Genomic DNA, 24269 nt, shown 5'->3' with positions numbered 1-24269 from the left:
TGTAATTGTAGCAAATGGTGACTCTACAAAAGTATAGATATAGGGGGGGCTGCGTACTTTTTATTTGATTAACATCAAACATTTGTTCTACTTTAAAATTATGCTCTACTTGGCCTTTCACTTAAAGTTTGCAATTGTAAGGTGAGAAAATGTAAAAAGGTTAAATAGGTATTAATACTTGCAAAATACTAGCAATAAGCATCGAGACACCCCTTGCACAGGGTGTAACATAGGGCCCCATACATTTTTGGTAAATTAACACATACTTAAAATAAGTTGTGTAAACTCCATGTAAACAGGCATACAAAACCTAAATAACAGAAGTTCAAATCTTGTAAAATTTACGATATCGATCACAATATTAGGTGTTAATATATGTTTTAATATAGATTTTGGTAACACTTTACTTGGATGGTCCATTTGACATTCAACTAACATTTAACTGAATGCCTATTAAATGAAACTTGAAAGTAAATGATTCTCTATTGAATGCAACCCTACATTCAACTCTAATCCAAACTCAAATCTTAATATTTTAGGATTGGGTTTAGGGTTAGATTTTAAGCTTAGGTTAAGGTTAGGGTTAAGTGTAAAGTTAGATTTTAGGGTTAATTCATGGTTAAGGTTAGGTTTTTCTGTAGGGTTAGGTTCTTTTTTTAAATCATTTACATTCAACATAGGCTTAAGTTCAATTTAATGGACATTCAATTCAGTGTTAGTTGAATGTCAGTTGAGCATCAACAAGGCCATAAAAGAGACCATCCAAGTAAAGTGTTATCTAGATTTTTACCAGCTATAATAGGCTGGTCTTTATTGACTGGGAACAAAAAACTATTTAGCACAAAATGAACATAAGTACATACTGGAAAGAGTTAAGAGCTCAATGAATGCAAAGCCATATTTTTTGTTCTTTGTTTCCAACAAGTCTATGATGTAGTTTTAATGAACACAATTGATTGCACTTTTTTTTTTCAGAATCTGTAGCATAAAAAGAATGCATGAAATGAATGAGTATGCCCCTATTTTAAGAATTGTCAGCATAGGCCTTTTGTTAGGATTGTTATTATAGGCATGCTGATTATCTGCAATTATCTTCTCAGATTTGCAATCACCATCTATTTTTATTAGGCATATAATTACAAATGGATTGTCCAAATCAATGGTCAAATACCATCCCCCTTTCACCAGAATAGGCCGTTAGCTCTGTTCTCATTCTGTAGTAGAACAAATTCTTCTGTATTAAACCAACAGATAGAAATGTTTGTCCTTGGCCTGCAAAACCATTTGTAGTTTATGAGCAGATATAGTGAGTTATAAAAAAAAAATTGAGAAATTTAATAATCAAGGCTTCAGGTTTCCCTGAAAAATGGAGAATACAACTCTGTCTGCAGTAAATTCATTTAGCTTCCTCTGTAGATTACTATAATACAATATTTAACATCAGTTGGCGCCTACTGTTCATTCGAAGCGTTGAAATGAATCAAATGGAGGCATCTCAGAAATCACAAAAGATGATTTAAAAATTAATTGAGTTTTGACTCCCTAATCGACGGTGTTATTTGCTGTGACCAAGTAATATATGCGTATCCAGATGACTTGTTCTACGTTACTCGTTAGGATTAGCAATGGAGTTCCAGCTACACATTTTCTTCTTTCCCTCGTCTTCACACCGCAGCAGAGTTTGCACCAATTAAAAAGAAAATCCACTCTGCTGTCAACTAATCCTTTCACCCCTGAATGGATAGTAGCAGATTTCTCAATGGAGTTCTATGACTGGAATTAAAAAAGCGAATAGCCAACTAAATAAGTAAAGAAATAAGTAAATAGCATTATATTGAGAACTTGCACTAGGCAATCATCTTTGACTGACTGGCTGTTTTTACTGAATATGCAGTTAGTACCTCAGGCAGTTATGAAGGCCTCACTAGATGTGACATCAGAAAGAAGGAACTATTTATGCACTTCCATCAACAGCAAAGTTTCAAGACTACTTTAAACTATCTGGGCAAAAACAGTTTTTCATGATCAGTAAAAGCATGGTCTAAATATGGTATTGCATGACTAGTCATGCACAGCCATAAGGATAAGTCTAAAGGTGCTTTGTTCCAAACCCAGGACAGTTTCTGGTCTCTTTTAGGGCATGGGACCATTATGCTGGCAGAACCTCACAAAGATCCACCAGTGCAAACAGACATATTTTAAATACATGCAGGTAATTAGGTCCAGGTGACAGGCATTAGTGATTAGTCACAGCTGTAGAGAATTAGTAATCAGGTGACAATGAGTCCCATAACTGGATAAACACGGGGATTTGTGATTGTGGCCTGAGAGGGGGAGTAGCATTCTGGGTGATGTAATGAAAGTAGAGGAGGTCAAAAAGTACGTACGACAAGTATGAGAACATTTTTATCCAAATTTATCCATAGCGAGCACTCCTCGCTACTGTGAAAACACCCTTAGACTGTGGTCGCTTCTGCTTTCGTGTGCATTTCGCTAAAAAATTATTGTTGGAACTTTTTTGGTAACTAATTCCCCTCAGATATAATAAACCACTCAGATACTTCTAAGAGAAAGATCTGGCAGGATATTAACAAATCTCCCGAACCCTTTTTGCTCCCTCTGAGTGCCAGCAGCTTGATGGCAAAGCTGCATGAGCAGGGGTTCAAATCTGCGACCTCCCGCTCATAGTGCCAGCGCTTTAGACCGCTGGACCACTCGGCACCTCCGAACCCTACATTTGATTGGCTGGCTGCATTTATTGAATATGCAGCTAGTATATCAGTCAATTATGAATGAAGATCATCTCTTCACTGCAAAATTATTAGGATACTAAAAACTTGTTGGGCAAAAGAAGAACAAGTTCATGGCCAATGTTAAATGCTTCACACATGGTATAGCACTATTGGCACTCACGGCCATGAAGTTCAAGAGTAAGGATGTGGTGGTTTCCACAATGTGAGTTTTCAAGGCCTTTTTTTGATCTGTTAGTGTTGAAAAGTTTATGGAAACCAAATCACTTAATCACTTAACCAAAAAGGTTAAGATCCTCTGCACTAAACAAAAAAAGAAAATTAAAACTATCACTAATTACCATGTGTTTTAGAGATGAAGGATGTCTGTCTAAAGCCTATTAATATCTTTTCAGGCAGGTCTGTTCACTCAGCAGCCATCTTTGCTCCTCTGTCAAGCCGTTATTCTTCAGCCATACGAGAGCCTCAGCCTCCTCTTTAAAGGGGGAGACAGCAAAATAAAAATAAGCTAAAAGTCAAATTACTGTCTCAAAAACATATTTTAAAGCACTGATAAAATCTGATTGTCAGCCTGCATTTACTGACTATGTAGCAAGTACCTCAGGCAATTATGAAGGCCTCAGTAGGTGCATTAGAATAAATAAATTGTGCATCTGCTTGCATTCACAGCTAAATTAATAGTTGGAGTAATTTGGGTAAAACTGTTTCTTTGCAGCTGTGAAGAATATCAAAAAATTCATGGTCAGTAAATGCTCTAAACATAGTATTGCATGACTTAGCATGCATGATCATCGGGACAAGATTAAAGTCAAAGGATGGGATGGCATCTACAACATGAGCTTCTGCAGCCTTCTTTTAAATGTTAGCTTTTATGGAACTTTTCTGAAGTTTTATGGCAACCCACCAAATTTGTTGGACCCAGCAAGCATAAATTAGTTTTAAGAGTTGCCCTTTTTTTCCTAGTTCCTCATTAGCGGTCAGTTTCTGACCACGGGGGCATTGCTGAGTGAATATTTGGTTGGCAGATAATTCTCATCCCAGCGCTGTGGAAGCTGTAGCTCCAGCACTGTTCCTCGTGGTCAGCATGCTGCAGCAGGACAGGCTGTCCATCTCCTGAGAACACGCTGCTGTGAGTCTGTGTTTACAGCACTGCCGTCCTCTGCATCGCTCTGTAGAGCATTTGGTGCAGCACGTGTTCTGAAGTAAAGAGGAGGCATCTTTGGAGTCGGTAGCTGGAGCTAAGTTCTTGGCTAACTTGTAGCTGTTTTGGTCATAGCCTGCTGCTAGCCTGGCTGGGCTAATTACTGCTTACTGCTAACTGCTGGCTTTTCATTGTGTCTGTTTGAATAGTAAAAGACCGTACATACTGGGTAAGCGTGTGCCAAACCTACCATGTTTGGTCCGAAACGAAGCAGCAGGTGTAAAAGGAGCTGTGAACCACAGTCCAGAACAAAGAACTAGAGGTTGTTTTGACAAAAAAGAGGTGATCTCGGTCTGGATCTACTGCAGCGTGAAAGAAAGCACTTGTAAACTAAATGGTTCACACTCTTAAACCAGTTACAGGAAGCTAAGGCAACTTTAAACAAACCAGAGAAAAAATTGGTGTTGTGCTGAAATACGACTCCCCTGGCATGCAGACACATTATGCCCCTTGTATATAAAAAAAGGATTCTTAAATCATGCTGAATTACTGTATTTTTTTTTTTTCACTATAAGACGCACTAAAAATCCTTTCATTTTCCAAAAAATATTAGGAGCAGTAAAGACAAGCACTGAGTCTCGGGACTGGAGGAGTACTAGCATTAGCTGTTCAGAGGTGAGTATTATCGGCCTATAGCCTGCTGCTAACACCAGCTAGCAATGCTGGAGCGGCATTAGAATTACCGCTAACCTTGTTAGCTCTTTCGCCATTCAGAGGTGAGTATTTCAGACTGTAGCCTACGTGTTTACCATGTTAAAACAAGCTATGTGGGACAAACCACTAGCTAATATCTCCCTGGCTTACGGTAAGACTCAACATTCCTCAGTGTAGCGCTGTCTGACTAACTGTTGGCTAGCCTCAGTGGAAATCTGCAATAGATAAATGAAGGTGCTTTACTCACCCAAACAAACAGTTTTCAGGAGAGAAATCTGTGTAGATTAACATCCAATGCTCATTTGACTTAAAAAGAAAAAGGTTTTTTTTTTTTAATAATTACAGTTTTGTTTACCTAACTTAGCTTTACAGGTGTTTACAGGTACAACCAGCGGATCTGCTGAATTATAAGGAAAACTTGGCGACACCCACGTTACTTACGAGCGTCACATAATGTGGCCTACAATACAGTGCGCCTTGTGTATGAAAATAGACCACAAATGAGATGTTTGATATAATAATGCCTTAATCCGGTGCACCCTATAGTGAAAAAAGAAAAAAAAAAGTAGGTTTTTACTTGCTATTTTGGAACCACTTATTTGTACTTAATTACTACTTGTTTGTAATTAAAATTATATACATTTGCACATTTATACAATTACACTAGTCATGTCATTTTCTCCACACCATAGTTGCTAAAGTTATTTTACCTACAACTAAAGTAAATTGTAAGTATACTTTAAGCACATAAAACTATAAAACTAGCAGGACAAAATTAATATTTTGGTACTTCAGTCCAGTTTTATTGCAGTAATATAGGCTGTAGGACACATTTAGGACAAATGGTATGCAAGTATAAGATGAAAAAATATACTTTAATTGAGCTGCATATAGCTCAAGTATACTATTATTACATTTAAATATATTACCTTTTCACAAGGGGCTGCAGTGTGAACACAAACACTTAGATTGGGAATTCATTCATTTAAAATTGCCATGATGTTGATTAGTGGTTTCTAGGATGTTGCTACGGGGTTGCCAAACACTTGCTTTCTCACTGCTATATTTGAAGAGTGCCAAATATTTGCACTACATTCATTCCTATAGGAAAGACAAAAAGCTCAATGCTATGCAAAAAAAGTGCATTCAATACAAAGCTTACTACAAGTCAGACTAAACAGTCTGGAGTTGAAACAGTATCAACAGTGCAAAAATATAGCTGTGTGATTGAAGTCTGGCAGAACACTGTTTTAATAATGTTAGCTGCATAAAATAATGCAGCTAACGACTGCTTTGCATTGTTTCTCCATAATAATTACAACAGCTAGCTTTTATTAGAGGTTTAAAATGCAACTGCGTGCTATGCAGTAAAGTTTGTTCATTATCCATGAGCCCCACACAAAAGGCCAAAATAACTGGGTGGTAAATAAGCTTGTAACATTTGGTTTATGTGCATTTTGTGCCTCAAATTATACACGAGAGGGACTGTTATAACATGTTATATTGGCACTGCTGTGCTGCGGTCATAGGCACAAGGCCCCAGTGCCAATATTACATGTTATAGCACAAACCTTGAGTGTATTATTGCGATTATACCACAGTTCTATAATCGCTGTTCATTGAAAGATTTTAAGTTAAAAAGGCTGAGAAAATACGATCTGTTTGATTATAAAAACACTGCGAGTTAAAATAGTTCTGCTCTGTTTGTAGCTGCACTGTTTGGCTTGTAAGCGCTGCATCGTTGCTAGGTTACCTGTAGGTTACATGTGGCAGATTAATACATCTTCGGTCTTCGGTTACAGTGCATTATCAGCTGATAACAGCATTCATAGAACACCTCTCAGCCAATCACATTGTAGAGTCAGAACTAACTGCGGTATAAACAACAATGAACAACTTAAAATATGTAAGAAATGCACTCCTAATATCACTACAATGTAATTGTATTTAAAACAAAGAAATACGACAAGATAAGGAAGATTTTTGCTCAGGTCTCCTGCTGCTCAGATACCTGCTGCTCAGAATCAAAAACCCCAGTAATCTCTGTAGATCTCCTCTTGGGTTTCAGATGAGATTAAGTCAAACACTGTGCTCAGATTTGGCAGGATAATAACACTCATATCAGCAACTTTTTTTGCAAAGTGGGGGAAAAGTGAAGTGGAGCATAACGGCCAGAAAGCTCAAAAGCACACATTACACTACATAAACTAATGGATGAAAGAAGCTAGTACTTAATACTTATTTGAAGGAAACTAATAAAGAAAGAAAATAAATATAAGCAAAACTGTAAGAACTTAAAACTGTAAACAAAAAAAAACCCAGCAGTCTGACACTGAATAACATACACCTCTCTCTGAGTTCATCCTAGGTTTTCACTAGTCAATAGCTATTACAGTTTTTATCTGTACCAGAGGAATAAGGACAAGGAAGAAGAGACAGAAATAAATTGGGAAATAAATAGTTATGTAAATAAATTAACACATGAAAATAAAAATTGTAATAAAGAAAGATATATATATATTTTTTTATGTATATGTATTTATTTTATATTAATTAAAATTATTCTTAACTGTTTAATCACCATATTACTTTTATTGAGTGAATTACTTACGTTTATTTATTTATTCATTTATTTATTTTTAATTTTGTCACTTTTGGTCCTCCATACTGCTCTGATATCCTTCCCAAACTACTTCTTTGAGTTCACTTTCTCGTGCTGCAATATGGCATAATCCTAACTCACAAATAATGCAAGGTTATACAAATTACACATGAAGGCTTTATTGATTTTAATCCTTTTCTGGCATACCACTCTGAGAGGCTTCTTACCATTTTTTGAGAACCACTGATCTGTTCAGTGCTCAATGTTTCTTGACATATAGGAAACCATAACTATTGGAGGTTGAAGAGATCATTATTAAAGTTTTAAAAGTCCATGCAGTCGTCCACACGCTCTTCCCTTCTTTGTAAAATTAGCCTTTCTGTATCATTCAATTCTTTGGCACAAGCTTCAAAGACAGAGAAAGCAGCCATTGTTCAGCATACTGATTTACTTTCGTCTATCTCTGCAGCTTATAGCCCATAGAATTATGCCCACAGCACAGTCTCCGCTCAGCTGAGATCAGAATCCACAGCATGGCTCTGTAGATGGGCATTTATTCCGATCATCGTGGGGGCAGTTTTGTTGGCTCATTTGTCATCTGAAACTGGCAAAGATGTCCCTCTTCTAATATATATAGATCTTACCGGCTAATGGAATTCCCTGTCACTCCACAGACACCCCTTGATGAATAACATTGTGTGGAGTATTAATTCAGAAACAAAGCAAATAATGGATGTGGTGTGTAGTGCTCAGTCTTTTGACAAATCTGTTATCCATTATACGATCAGCAGCACAGGCTTTACTTGTTTCCTGTTAACTTGTAGTGAAATCATGTACAGTCTGAAGCCTGAAGATCACTGTGGGTTCAGATTCCTAAATAATTATGAATCTTTTTTGCAAAGATATTGATGTGGTTGTCATACTTTTTTAGAAAATAACTTCAAAAAGTCATATTTATTCATTTTTTTTTTTTTTAGACAAATGTAAAACATTGGATTTACACACTGACTTGTCACCGAAGTCACGGGACTGCAGTAGGGGTGTAACGGTACCGGACAAAAATTACAGTTTGGTTTATAACGCGATATGAACCCCAAGGTTTGGTACGTTTTCGGTACGATTGGTGTAAAAAAATAAAGTGGCTGGGCATTCTGTATAGCCTCACCTTTTTTAACTTAATAATATCATCAATGGAACTTCATTATAACCATGTCTTGTTTTACACTCCTCTGTATGTTTCTACAAGTTTACAGTAAGTTCCAAACTGAAAAACAGTATGCTTTGAAAATACTTCAGTAATAGCTTGGAACCTGTCTGATTTCACATCTAGAGGCTGCTTATAAAAGCAGTGCGGACAAGTAGTTGGTTAGACGTAACTTTTTTTTATTAGTTCTGGTTATTGGTAGGTCTGGATGATGCCACCGAATAGGCGTTAGCATGTTAAGCTCAATTTATTCATCTGTGTCGAACCTACGCCGTAGGCTACGTGTATCCAGCGAGAGTGTGCTACGCAGTGGAGGATGTTTATATTTCTGCATGCGCGTATCAGCAGCTCTGCATCGCTCTGCAGTTTGAACCGTGAAGGCAGGAATGTGTGGGCAGGAACGCAAGGTCCAGCGGACCAATCACAGCTGTGCCAGTCCACGTTGCGCAACGCATAGAAAGCTTAGATGTGTTTTTATAAACAAACCCTACACCTGCTGTGCAGTGCCGCCGACACCCTGTCTTCGTTCGGTCCAGCACTCGCTCCCCAGCCCTGCTGTAGTTCACAGTGAACTCACAGTATTCCCACACAGTTAAGCACAGTTAAGCATAGTTAAAAGCAGCAGGTGGGTCCTCTAGCTCCTGTGTGTTTTTTTCCACTCTCCAGTGCACTGTTTCCAGTCACCATAAGCAGCCCATGTGCTCAGAGCTAAACTTTGCTGAGCAGGCTAAGTCAGTAGCGAGTTGCTAATAGCAACAGTGCTACAATACAGTAAAATTCAGACTACAAAACTCAATAAAACTTAAGAATAATCAACTATGCAATATTTATAGCCTACAGCCTATATTTATATATATATATATATACAGTCATATGAAAAATTTGGGCACCCCTATTAATCTTAATCATTTTTAGTTCTAAATATTTGGATGTTTGCAACAGCCATTTCAGTTTGATATATCTTATAACTGATGGGCACAGTAATATTTCTGTTTATTGTACTGACTTCTGAAGAGATTGTTTTTAGATCATTTGAGAGTTGTTTTGATGAGCCCATGATGCCACTCTTCAGAGGAGATTCAAATAGGAGAACAACTTGCAATTGACCATCTTAATTGCCTTTTCTCATGATTGGATACACCTGGCTATGAAGTACAAAGCTCAATGAGGTGACCAAACCAATTTTGTGCTTCAGTAAGTCAGTAAGAAGTAGTTAGGAGTATTCAAATCAATAAAATGATAAGGGTGCCCATACTTTTGCACCGGTCAAATGTTGGTTTAATGCATATTGCACATTTTCTGTTAGTACAATAAACCTCATTTCCTTCCTGAAATATTACTGTGTCCATCAGTTATTAGATATATTAAACTGAAATGGCTGTTGCAAACACCCAAATATTTAGAACTAAAAATTATTAAGATTATAGGGGTGCCCAAACTTTTTTTTTTATATATATATACCGTCACTTGAAAAAGTTTGGGCACCCCTATAATCTTAATCATTTTTATATATAATATATTAAATTGTAAACCTTGTATCATAAAGTGTATCATATCACCAAGTTCTAGCCTGTACACAGCCCTAGCTTTCAGTTTTTCAGTCGTGACTTTTTTTGTACACCACAGCACAATCCTCATAAGTGCGAACCAGCCTCCGCTTTGGTTTTTCATAAATGGCCCTGCTACACATAGCAACTGTTTCTTCATCTGTAGAACCCTCAGGGAACCTATTAAGAATGCCTTGACTCATACTACAAGCTAAATCCTCAATCAGCTGCCCTACTTCTGTGAAATCTAGCTCTTGCTTAGCGTAATTACAGCTTCCTTCATAACAAGGGCCAAAATGTTTATATAGATACTGAGGGATTAATGGATTGAGTTTGCAGTGATATTGTTTCTTCTTAGGATGTGGTTACACGTCTGCTGAACACAGCGCTGTACTCGAGTCGCACTCAGACATCTGATCGCAGGTCATCAATTTAATCCTTTAGTAATTATTCAAACACTCGCCCGCATTCGCACTCAGGCATTAGAAATGAAAACATGCATATCATCAAATCTAATATTTGCACAGACTAAATGTCATCGAGATTCTTATTGTTGTAAAACAATAAAGCAAGTGAATCTCATACGTTCAACTAAACTCGATTAAGGTTCGAAGGCCTTCATTTTAAATCAATTGATTTATATGTGTGTAAAATATTGTTCATATCTTCAGGTCGTAACATCTTTGCATGCATTTAATCTGTGCATTTAATTTAATCTAAAAACTGTGTTTAATATATTTATTTGATTTATAAATAGAAGGCAGAAATGCAAAAAAATCTAATTAACTAAATTCATTTAACTGTGCAGAAGGGCATGGTATGCAGTCTAGTAGAAGCAAATTTCATCTATTCTAATAACACAGGTGTGTTCAGTTCCAATAATCCTACAGGAATACAGGGGTTGGAACATGAAACTAAAACACCTGTCATTTTAGTGTGGGAGGTTTCATGGCTAAATTGGATCAGCCTGGTGGACAATCTTCATTAATTGCACATTGCACCAGTAAGAGCAGAGTGTGAAGGTTCAATTAGCAGGGTAAGAGCACAGTTCTGCTCAAAATATTGCAATGCACACAACATTATGGGTGACATACCAGAGTTCAAAAGAGGACAAATTGTTGGTGCACGTCTTGCTGGCGCATCTGTGACCAAGACAGCAAGTCTTTGTGATGCATCAAGAGCCACGGTATCCAGGGTAATGTCAGCTTACCACCAAGAAGGACGAACCACATCCAACAGGATTAACTGTGGACGCAAGAGGAAGCTGTCTGAAAGGGATGTTCGGGTGCTAACCCCGGGTTGTATCCAAAAAACATAAAACCACGGCTGCCCAAATCACGGCAGAATTTAATGTGCACCTCAGCTCTCCTGTTTCCACCAGAACTGTCTGTCGGGACAATAAATTATTGTGGTCTAAAACCAAGTGTTTCAGTTTCATTGTCCAACCCCTGTAGTTTTTATGTGCATCAAATTAAATTAAATATAAAATGTTTTTATATACCACTTTTTACAACTGATGTCGCAAAGCAGTTTAGGAGGAGCTGGAGGAAGAAGAAACTTTAGTTAGGAGGAATCAAGGCTCACATGTACCTTGTACTATCACATGTACTATTATATGTATCATCATGGCCTCCTCTGGTCAGAAAAAAATTGTGGAGACTACCACATGAACAAACAATTACTTTTGCAATCATCAAGCACTACTATAAAAAGTTACATTTACAAATGATAGTTAAAAAAAATCTCTGCAAAACACAGAATTAATATGTTAACTATATCCAGTAGTCGAGCCAACTTATCTATACTGTGTTCATACAAACTAGTATTGCAGATTTGTTTTAAAGAAACTGATCATGTTTGCTGCAGACTGAAGCCAAAAAGGACTGTCCAGACTTGGGGCCCTGTCTTTGGTATCTTCAGGGTGCAAAAAATTGCACCTTGCACACCTCGAAACGTGCAAAAGGCGTATACTAATCCTCTTAATTATTATTAATGGGTGTGTTTGGGTGTAACCTGAAATAAACCAATCAGTGTGCCAGTAGTCATTCCCTTTAAGAATCAGACATGATGTGACTTTGGCACATTCTTATCTTAGCTTTTGAGCATCTCAGCAAAGGATACTGACCTGTGCGTTCACGCTGTAAAGATACACCAGCAGCTGCATGTTATTTTATTCTTTATTCTGTTTATTGTTTGTGTAAAAGCTGGATTTTTCAACACTGAATAGCTGACATTAGTTTCACTTTCAAATCATGGAAACAGCACAAGCAAAACCTCAACCTCTGTTTTATATCTGACAATATTTGATTAACTTTACAGGTCCTCACTAATCTTACATTTATTTAACTGAGCTGAGTTTTATCTGTACCCTCGCCCTGAACTCAGTTCCACGCACTGCAAAAGAGACGAGACTTTAATCAATGAGTTAATTTTTTTTTTTTTTTTTGAATAAATGTGACCTGGTGATAGGAAACAAACGCTAACATATATCTTTATAGATCTGTGTATTTCAGATTGTTTAAAGTTTTGAAGAACTGACGGACAGCGTAAAATGCAAGAGCTTTTTTTTTATTTTTTTTTTTTATTTATTTATTTGTTTTATGTGCATTAAAATCTTAATGGCAACCTACAATACATACAGCATATTCTCCTGGGACTTTCCATGCATTTTTTTCAACAAGACAATGCAAAACCAAATGCTGCACACATTATACATAGAAATAGCTGTGGACAAAAGGGGGTACATGCACTGGACTGCCCTGATTGGATGACTGCTTTCATGTGTAAAAAGGAGTAAAAAAAACGTTGCTTGATGAGCATTCTTAACTATACACTTATTGTTTGTTTCATAGTTTCTTTTTCCAACCATTTTCAAATCTCGCCTTAAGGAAACAGTGTGTTTCATTTTTAACATTCAATTAAATACATTAAATATAAGTGAAATAAAACGGAATATATTTAATGTTAACATATACAGTATTTTGGGAGAAAAAACCTTCATTAAGTGAACTAAGCAGTGCCACTGGTGATTCTGAATTGCAGTGAGCGAACTGATGCTAAAGGTAAATTTAGGCACTCATCCTTAGCTAGTGTGCAGCTGTCTGTCCGTGCTTATTAACCCCGATCTCTAGGCCACACAGCCTCTGAAGTGCCATCAAGCCACTTCAGAAACCCATCAAAGCAGCAGGCTATCATTCCTTTCGCCAGTGTGCCATTTAGATCTCAGCTGTCCAGAGCACTGCTAGCCACTTCACCGACCCCCTCAGACAGAGAGCGCTCTCCGCTAATGGACACGCCGGCGTGCGGCGAGAACAGGAGGAAGCCGGCCCGGATAGGGGGGAACTGAAATTCTAACCTGGCCTTGGGGTCATTGTTTACTGGTGCCTAAATGTAATGATGCTATCTCACCCACTGTGCAGTAGCGCACACACCCCAGCAGTCCTTATCGCTTCTGTTTTTCCTGCAAGGCTGCAGGAAAAAAAAAAGCTTTTGTGTCCCCATTACTACAGCTTTGGTGCAAGTCGGAAATCCAATCCTAAAAACAATTGGAACAGGCAGCACACCTCACACTGTGGATTAGAAACTAAGCAGAAACTGTCTTAGATGGATCATCGTCAAGCTTAGACCTGTCTTTAGTCAAACGCTGACTTTTACGAAGAGGCCTGCGGGGGTTTTGCATTTAAAGTGGCCATATCCTTTACTTTACTATTTCCTTCTTTTTTTATTTTGCCCATGAAGGCTATCTGCAATTATGGCAAAAAAAAAAAAAAAAAAAAAAAAAATATATATATATATATATATATATATATATATATATATATATATATATATATATATATATATATTTTTTTTTTTTTTTTTTTCTTTTTTTTAAGATTTTAATACCACTCAGAAACAAAAAAATAAGACCATAAAATGACAAAAGCACGATTTTACTGATAGCATAAAATTACTCTGGCCATTTCTGGGCTGAATACAACATGCCGAGCCTGAGTTGCATCCGTCCGACTCTAACCCTGGTTTAAATCTAGGCTCAATTCTGGTTAGGGCTGCAACTAATGATTATTTTGGTAGTCCACTAATCTGATTTTTTTTGATCAGTCGATTAGTCAGCAATTATTTCTGCCATGTCCTCCATCTCTAAAAACTTCAGAAACAGCTAAGCATGGGATTTAAAAGGCAGTTAAATGTCTAGATGTTGTTTCAACGTGGAAAGTACTAATGTTTACGGATTAAATATGCAATCTGTTGTGTTTGGAGACACAAACGTTAAGTAAAGTTGAGTGTAAACTGTGTGAGTGAGACATTTACACCCATTTATCTCCCATTGCGCTTCTGTCCCCAGCACTTGTGATGTGTAATGCAGGACTGTTCTAAATTAGCGATTAGTCGACAATTAATTTGTAGTCGACAAATTTAAATAATCGACATAGTCAATTATATCGACTAATCATTGCAGCCCTAATCCTGGCCCTAACGTGAAGCACACATCCAAGTTTAGGACTGGAAGTGCCAACATCTACGATTGCGGCATTTGATACAAACAATCTTTCAAGTTGTTTCTAGTTTGACGACACCCCGGTTGCTGAGTGTAATATACAGTACCTCATAAAAATGAGTACTGTATCACTGAAGATATGACACTTTGATGATATGACACGGTGTAAAGTGTAAAGCAGTCAGTGTACAGCTTGTGTACATTTACTGTGCCCTCAAAATAGATGCCATGTAGCCTAGCTTCAGAAATAAAAGGGATCATGCTCTGCTTCAGAATGTCAAAGTACGTGTTCGACTTGTTGGATTTCAGCTTCCCGGTGTTGGCAGCACTTGCATACATCTGGATGTTATGTTGGATACATTGGTCCAATCCCATTTCAGCCGTTGGCGCTACCACTTACCCCTTTTTTTTTAAATGTAACCCTTCCCCTTGGAAAAGGGTTAGGGTGAAATCCTTCCCCTAAGAATTGGGAAACACTTCAAGCACCCGATACGTCATCAGTAGCGCTAAAGTTCAGTAACCTAGCTGCTGCTGGTTAACTAGTTAAGGTTTTTTTGGGGGGGTTATTGTATGTATTCAGAAAGGAGGGAGGTGGTGTAGAAATTCATTATTACTGTCAAATCCCTAATTCCTCTGTGATGGGGAGCTGAAATTAGCTTTTATTTTATTTTATTTCTCCATTCCATTTATTTCCTTAAATGCTGCAGCTTTTGTCATCTGTTGCACCATTTAAGGTGGAACGAGAAAGTTAGCTAGCTAGCTATTGAGACAAACTGCTAGCGATCTTTTTATGCTTGTTATGAAGAATTTGACCATAAACCATTGAAACTACACATTAAACTCTGATAAAATAGTGCTCATTGTCACTATGTGTTGCCATCTTACCAGTGATTCTCATACCCCTTCGTTTGATAATCACTTCCTGTCGGCGGCGCGAGCAGTCGCAGCGGCCCCTCCGGAACCAAAACACGGTGCTTTTTTGTTTGTTTTGCTGTAAATAATCCGATCTGAACTCGCAACCATGCAAGAGTTCGCTATGAGAACAACTGGCACCCACATCTAGGACCGACAGACCCTCCTAGACCTGCAAAATCATCCAAAAACTGTACTTACAGACGGTCTACGAGCTGAGCTACACGCGCTAGGCCTGCTAAGATCCGCGGCGTATCCTGAGCCTGCTAGCCGGAAGAGGGCTCACCGCAAGCGGTGCGCGAGAAACCGGAAGCGCGGTAAGAGAGCCGGAGTCCGCGCTAAGCTAATGGCTAACTCCAGCCAGCCAGCGGTCCCATCCGTCCTTCTTGCCAACGTTTGCTCCCTGCCGAACAAGCTCGACCACCTCCGGCTCCAGCGGACATCCCAGCGCGAGTTCAGAGACTGCTGTGTGTTCGTTTTCACGGAGACGTGGCTAACTGACTCCATCCCGGACTCCGCGATTGAGGTGAGAGGCATGCTATGCTTCTGCGCGGACCGCGACGCCGGCCTCTCGGGCAAGGTTCGTGGAGGTGGAGTGTGTGTTTACATCAGCACAGCATGGTGTAACAACGCTGCGCTGATCTCCAGCTACTGCTCGCCGCTGGTGGAGTTTGCTGTAGACAGAGCCAGGCCATTCTACCTGCCCAGAGAGCTTAGCAACGTGTACATAGTAGCAGTGTATGTAGCACCCAGTGCTAATGCTAATGCTAACGGTGCTAATGCTAACGCTCTGCAAGAACTGTACACTGTTATCTCCAAACTCCAGAACTCACACCCCCAAGGGACTGTTTATTGTTGCTGGTGATTTCAATCACAGTAATCTGAAGGCTCTGCTGCCCAGCTTTCACCAACATGTGGATTTTCCAACCCGTGGAGCTAACCTGCTCGATTGTGTGTATACTAACCTTCCCGGTGCGTACAGAGCAGAGCCCCGCCCCCACTATGGCTATTCGGATCATATTTCTGTCATGCTCATCCCAGCATACAGACAGCTCATCAGACGTGCCAAATGAGAGAAGAAGCAAGTTACAACCTGGCCTCCAGGAGCCGTCTCTGCTCTTCAGGACTGTTTTGAGCACACTGACTGGGACATGTTTAGAGAAGCTGCTACTTCTGATGACTCCATCAACCTGGAGGAGTACACAGATTCAGTGACTGGCTACATCAGCAAGTGCATTGATGATGTTACCGTCTCCAAAACCAAACTCCACAACCCGCCCCAACCAGAAGCCGTGGATGACTGCAGAGGTGCGTGTGCTGCTGAGATCCTGGGACAAGGCCTTTAAGTCAGGGGACAAGGCTGGCCTCGGAACAGCTAGAGCCTAGCTCTACCGGGGGATCAGAGAGGCAAAGCGCATCTACGCAAAGAAAATCCACGCCCACTTCCAGGACACCGCTGACACTCGGCGCATGTGGCAGGGCATCAAGACCATCACCAACTACAAGTCACCTCCACCTGCTTGTAACAGTGATGCCTACCTTCCAGATGCACTGAACTCCTTCTACGCTAGGTTCGAAACACAGAACTACACGACAGCAAGGAAGACTACACCTCCTCCAAACGACCAGGTACTGTGCCTGTCCTCAGCTGATGTGTGGAAAACTCTACTCAGAGTCAACCCACGGAAAGCCCCAGGACCAGACAGCATTCCTGGCAGAGTGCTCAGAGGATGTGCAGACCAACTCACGGATGTTCTCACGGACATTTTCAACATCTCTCTGAGCACTGCGATCGTGCCGACGTGCTTCAAGACGACCACAATCGTCCCTGTGCCAAAGAAGTCTCGAGTATCCTGCCTCAATGACTACCGTCCCATTGCACTTACTCCCATCATCATGAAGTGCTTTGAGAAGCTGGTCATGAGGCACATCAAAAACCAGGTCCCCTCCTCACTGGACCCTCTGCAGTTTGCGTATCGTCCAAACAGATCAACAGACGATGCCATCTCTACTGCGCTCCACCTGGCTCTCACCCACCTGGACAACAAAGACTGCTATGTTCGAATGCTGTTCATCGACTTAAGTTCAGCATTCAACACCATCATCCCTCAGCATCTGATTGGAAAACTGAGCTTGCTGGGCCTGAACTCCTCCCTCTGCAACTGGGTTTTAGACTTCCTGATTGAGAGACCACAATCAGTCAGGATTGGAAACAACACCTCCAGCACCACCATACTGAGCACCGGCGCACCCCAGGGCTGTGTGCTCAGCCCACTGCTGTTCACTCTGCTGACCCATGACTGTACTGCAAAGTACAGCTCAAACCACATCATCAAGTTCGCTGATGACACAACTGTAGTTCAGCATCAGCAAGAACGACGAGTCAGCATACAGAGAGGAGGTGCAGTGGCTGACGGACTGGTGCAGAACCAACAACCTATCTTTAAACGTGGATAAAACCAAGGAGATGGTTGTTGACTTCAGGAGAGCTCCAGGTGTCCACCACCCACTGAACATCAACGGCTCTGCTGTGGAAATTGTGGAAAACACCAAGTTCCTCGGTGTTCACACTGCAGAGAACCTCACCTGGTCCCTCAACACCAGCTCCATAACCAAGAAAGCCCAGCAGCGCCTCTACTTCCTACAGAGACTGAGGAAAGCACATCTCCCACCTCCCATCCTCACTATGTTCTACAGAGGGACTGTAGAAAGCATCCTGAGCACCTGCATTACGGTCTGGTTTGGGAACTGCAACACCTCTGACCGCAAGACCCTACAGCGGATAGTGCGGACAGCTGAGAAGATCATCGGAGTCCCTCTTCCCTCCATCACCGAGATCTACACCACACGCTGCATCCGCAAAGCCACCAGCATTGTGAATGACCCCACTCATCCCTCACACGGACTCTTCGCTCTGATGCCGTCCAGCAGAAGATACAGGAGCATCCGAGTCTCCACTACTAGACTCTGCAACAGCTTTATCCTCCAGGCAGTCAGACTTCTCAACGCACAGAGACAGAACTGAACCCCACCCCACCCACCACTCACCCAACACACTCACACAAAAAACTAAACTGAACACCCCACCCCCCCTTACACACACAAAGACTGAGCTTCACCCACCCACACACACACACACAGTCAGCACACAAAGGCTGACAGGACTTTATTTGCTGCACTCTTAAAAACTATAAACTCTACCTCAGTAACTGCTGTGATTATATATGTTCTATAAGTTACAGTATGTTACACATCTCTGCACCTTATCCTCACTAAACACTCTATTATACCGTATCGGTACTGCACTGTCCTGTCTTTAAATTGTCTCGTCTTTTGTATTTATTGTATTTATTGTTATTTAGTGTTATAATTTTATAATTTTACGTTGCACTGTCGTCACTCCTGCACTTTATGTTGTCTATTGCTTGTTGTTCCATGTTGCACCATGGTTCCGGAGGAACGTAATTTCATTACACTGTGTACCTGTACTCAGATGTAATGACAATAAAAGCCTCTTGACTTGACTCTTGAAGTCTGCCTCTAACAAGCCCTGTCCCTTTCCCCTACCACTACAGCCTAACAGGAATCAGGACACCCCTACCCTTTGGTGTGCATGTGCAAAACAAAGGGGTAGGGGTAATGGATAGGGCCAAGGGGTGAAATGGGATTGGGCCATTTTGACTCACCTTCTTTGGGCCACTGTTCTAAGCAGAACTGCCCTGGAAAACTAATGTATGGCCTTGGCATTCATGCTGTTTCTCAGTTTTAGGGTGTTAGAAATATTGTTGTAACTTAGGTCACCTTTGTGGAGAGTAACAATTCTGTTTTTAACATTATTAGAGTTTTTTTTTGTCCTGAAGTGCCATGTTGAATATCCAGAGGCCAGTATGAGAGCACTGTACCAAAAACACCAAATTCAGACCTGCTCAACCTGGAACCTTGTAACTCTAACAAGTCACATGACACCGGGAAAGGAAAATGGGGAAAGGGAATAATTGGGCACCATTTGGCCATTTTCACTAATGCTGCCAGCGTTTTTGGACATTAATGCCAGGGGTGTACTCACTTTTGTGAGATAATGTACGAACTAGGCCGAGCTGCATGTGCCAACACCCTGGGTGTCGAGTACACATTTTTTTTGTCAATTTGTTTTGTATCACATCTCTGTGGATTTTGATATGCAGCAGTAAAAATGTATTGAAAGTGATTGAAAGTATTGCATTAATTAATTAGGAGTTAAAGACACTTTTTATAGTCCTTTTACTGTCACAGGCTTTGGACACTTTGGACATAGGCTACTGTCACATTAACTGGAAAAACAAACATAAATCATTGGATAACAAAATAAAATTGATCAAAAATGTAAATGTTACCTCCGAGGATGGATTAGGAATTTCCAAACCTGTATAAAGTGTTTGGTGTTATCTTGTGATGGAGTTTTTACCCTGCCCATGGCAGGTGGAAAAATTTGACTTTGAGCAAGACCTGAAGGTTGCTGTATTTAACATTTTTCAATCCACAGTGTCACGTGTGCGATGAGCACACAAGGCTTCCCCATGTCCAGGCAATGTCACAACATGTGTATTCAAAATACATCATAGGAGTCATTACCTCCCACAGTGGACAGCACAGTGGGTGGTGATGATCGTAACAGGCATAATTTGGCTAGAATTGTCCATGTGAACAGACAAGCAACTCTGGCAAAAACCACATACACATTTAATGCATCCACATTTTCTACCTTTAATGAGACTTGGCAAAAGTCATGGGACACAAGACTAGTCCCATGTCCCAGGTCATCTGGAATACCATTCGCAGTTAATATGGATTATTTTAAATACTTGGACTCAAACCCTCTGCAGTCAATGAGGCTCTGAACCCTGGAAACCATAAACATCACTAAAAGATGATTTTCATCCCTTGAGATGCTTTGCCAGGCCTTCTGCCAGTTTGCCAGGCTGTCTTCGGTTGCTCCTTTTTTGTGAGTCTTTCTGCTGCAGTTTTGTCTTCAGTAAGTTAAAAGCATACTGGAGCATACAATACTGTGAAGTGCCATCCTGACAATTTTGCAACAGCTGACTGCCTCTAACCAGAAAGCACATACAAGATTTTCAGAGTTCTTTCTGCCTCTTCTGCTACAGTAGTCATGTCATCAATAAACAGCATTAACCAAGAGACACAGGCAGCCATACAGTGGCTTGCAAAATGATTCATACCCCTTGAACTTCTCCACATTTTATTTCAAATTGTTCCCCATTTTCTCCTCTATTTACATGGCCAATTATGCAGCCCACTCACTAGGACTCCCCCTACCACTAGTGATGCCCCAACACACTAGGAGGGTGAAGACTAACACATGCTTCCTCCGATACATGTGAAGTCAGCCACCGCTTCTTTTCGAGCTGCTGCTGAAGAAGCATTGCTAAACAGCCAGCACGCTTGGAGGAAAGCGCAGTGACTCAGTTCCAATACATCAGCTCACAGATGCCCTGTGCTGCGGACATCACCCTAGGAGTGATGTGGGGAGAGAGCGCCATATACCCACCTGGAGGGAGAAGGTTTTTTATTAAGATCTTAAGTGATAGACAATATCAATACTTAGTAGAGTATTGATAATGGCTCTACTATATTAATACTTAGTAGAGCCACCATTCGCTGCAGTTACAATTGTAAGTGCTTTGAGGTTTGTTTCTGCCAGCTTTGAGCATCTAGAGACTGAGATTTCTGACCCATTCCTCTTTATAAATCAGCTCAAGCTCATTCAGGTGGGAGAGTGTCTGTGAACAGAAGTTCAATGCGATTTAAGACTGGGCCATTCTAACGTGGATATTATTTGATCTAAATCATTCCACTGTAGCTCTGGCTGTATGTTTAGGGTCATTGTCTCGCTGGAAGGTGAATCTCCTTCCCAATCTCAAGTCTTTTGTTGCCTTCAGCAGGTTCTTGTTTTCTTCCAGGATTGCCCTGTATTTAGCACCATCCATCTTTCCATCCATCTTCAACTCTGACCAGCTTCTCTGTCCCATCTGAAGAAAAGCATCCCCACAGCATGATGCTGCCACCACCATGTTTCATAGTGCGGATGGTGTGTTCATGGTGATGAGCAGCATTATATATAGCGCTTTGCATTTAGGCCAGAAAGTTCAACATTGGTCTTATCTGACTAAAGCACTTTCTTCTACATGTTTGGTGCAATAAAATGCATTTAAGTTTGTGGTTGTAATGTGACAAAATGTGGAAAAGTTCAAGGGAGTAGGAATACTTTTGCAAGCCACTGTATATGCCCATATCAGGTGATGAGTTATGTTTCGGTTCATAAAGTCTTGTGTTCTCCACTCCCAGTTTACAGTGGGTTTCATTTATTTTGTGTTATATTTACATTATGTTTTATAAATGAGAGGACTGGTTTAATTAACACTTACTACGGCAGTTGTTTACAGATTTCAGAATACACCACAATTGGAATGCTAGTGGGAATTACTTGAATTGGAGATCTGCACAAGGTCAGTAGACCAGTAGAAGTAGTTATTCTACTCATAGATATCAGTTCCTGGTCTTGTGTGACTGGAAATAACCGCTCTACTGTGTTGCAAAGATTTTCACAAGTCCTGTCCAAACCAATATGCACCTAAATTTGCCAAACCTGCTCTAAAACTGACACATTTAAAATGTATGGAATACAAGTAAGAAAGATGACACAAGTAATTATAAATATGTGACGAGGGAATTAGGCTGCATAAATCTAATCTTGCTCTTGCGCAAATCCTGATTTTAATTTCAAATCACTCCTGGCAAGTCGTTTAAAGGGGAAGCTTTAGGTTATTAATTTTGCAGGGAGAGAGCCAGATAAATTACAGATGAGCACAGATAGCCTTTCTCTAGTGCTTATGACCAACTTTTGCTCATCAAAGAGGCTTCGCCCGCTTATTTCCTGGCCATTTGCATAAGGGATTGGTGCCGGCACGCAAACAAGGCTGCCGCATTGATTTAAAGGGGGGAGGAAACAACTTGGCAGCGGGAAGCTCCTTCGCGTTGGGCCAACTTTATTAACTCAAAACGGCAGTTTTGCATGTTAACCGGGTATCTTGTCTCATCTCTCCTGGCCGGTGGAAGCTTTGCCTCGGCAGGCTCTTACCAATCAGGAGCCAATCAGAAGTCGACGCCGCGATCGCATTTAAGGTTTCGCCGGGGAGAAGCTCCCCTCGACATCTGAGCGGATCGGAGCGCTTGAAATGCTTCGCGGCGTCTCCTCCATTGACGAGTGACATAAAGCGAATCGAGCTATGAACGGAATGGTGCTGAATAAACCAATTAGCTGGCTGGCATGCGGGCCCACAGGAAGCTGCAGGCTCACGCAGGGACACAGTGGGTACCGGCGCCTGCCAAGAGGCGCTGAGGCAGGGGCCCGTGACGGGAATGCTAATGGAAGGTGATACAATACAGGTAATGAAGCATTCTGCAGGAGAGCCCAGCCAGGGCCTCAGTGGCAGGTGTTCCACAGAGAGCGAGTGAGCGAGAGAACGAGAGAGAGAGAGAGAGAGAGAGAGAGAGAGAGACACTCCAGTCAAGCGGTAGCACTAACACATGCCTCTGATTTACACAGACACGCTCCCCTCTGCTCTAATTAGGAGCCCTTCAATATCAATTTTGACGTTTGTGCCACGCAAGGTGACGACACATGGATGCACACAAACCACAGAGATTAGCTTCTAGCTCCCCGCTCGCGCTCAATAGCCACTTTTTAATTTTTTCTTCTTTTTTTTTTCCCTGTTCTGAAGCGAGACTCTTACGCTGCTGTCATTTCCTGAAACTCTTCTGTTCTCGTCGTGCAAAAATCTCGCCGCTCTTGTTCCCCAGACGCTGAAGCCAAGAGCTGAATGCGCGCCATTTTTTTCTTCTCTACTTTCTCGGCAGGCTTCATTACGAACTGAAGATTCATATGTAAATATGGGATCTTTCATCTGATTTCAAAGAGATGGGGTTAAGAGCTGAAGACAGCGAGCCTTAATGAGTGTGTTTACTTCCCTCCCTCCTCCACCATCAAGGCATAGGCCATGAAAACCTGCCAGCAAGAAGTCCTCAGGAAATAATGGAGGGAATTATCTCCTGCGGTTCTTGTGCATTTTGATGAGGGATAATCCGTGTGACGGGGGTTTCAGCCAAGCAAATAAAGTACACAAGTGATTGAGTCTCACGTCGCTGTCATTGTCAACAACTGACAATGCACCTCTCAGGCATCCGTAATACGTTAGACGGCCGTTAAAGAGCGAAATACTCAATGTGTCACCTAATAAAGTCAGGCTTTGTAATAAACTTCGGTTATTAACTTGGTATTACTCGATTATACTAACAAGATTAACAGTCAGCGGGAAATGGATGGATACACACTACCTCACGCAACAGTCAGAATGTGACCATGGTGCTGGATAAAGCAATATTCTGATTAGGAGGCTTAGGCGTTCAGTGTTTGGCTACAGAATGAAACTAATAATACCCAGTGCTAAATCAGTGGAGAGATCAATTCCACATGTGTGCTTTGTGTAGACAGGGTTTGAAAAACAGTGTACGAGGAGGGGATTGCATGAAATTACCCAATAGTAATCAAGTAATTTTGGGATCATCCGAGTAATGAAAAGGGATATTGACATGGAGTGTGCGGTGGAATGTATGATGAGATATTTTAGATATTTCAGTAAACCAACACTAACAAGTCACTCAAGTCACCTGCAGTTTGTCATTTTTGAGTGTGTTTAAAGCTGCTCGTGCTGTCGCATGTGGGTGTTTATCAGAAAGGTCATGTAACATGCTGGCTAATCTATCAAGCTACTCATCATCTGCTTATTTTTCTACTTTTTACCACACTTAATTTTTTCACAATTTTCCCTGTACTCATACAACGAT

At 40.7% G+C, this 24269-nt stretch overlaps 1 protein-coding gene across 1 annotated transcript in view; it reads left to right on the top strand.

The window, feature by feature from the left end:
* The window catches only part of LOC125804732 (uncharacterized), a 343176-nt gene extending 326155 nt beyond the window's left edge, over positions 1-17021 (top strand). The window contains exon 2 of the mRNA XM_049484059.1: positions 16940-17021. The gene's annotated coding sequence lies outside the window, so the exon portion shown is untranslated. The remainder of the gene's footprint in view (positions 1-16939) is intronic.
* The last annotated feature ends 7248 nt before the right edge of the window (positions 17022-24269 follow it).

Source organism: Astyanax mexicanus, chromosome 10, assembly GCF_023375975.1.
Source record: "Astyanax mexicanus isolate ESR-SI-001 chromosome 10, AstMex3_surface, whole genome shotgun sequence".
Lineage (NCBI taxonomy): Eukaryota > Metazoa > Chordata > Actinopteri > Characiformes > Acestrorhamphidae > Astyanax > Astyanax mexicanus.
The sequence above is the reverse complement of the archived record's forward strand: the minus strand, read 5'-3'. Positions and strand labels throughout refer to the sequence as shown.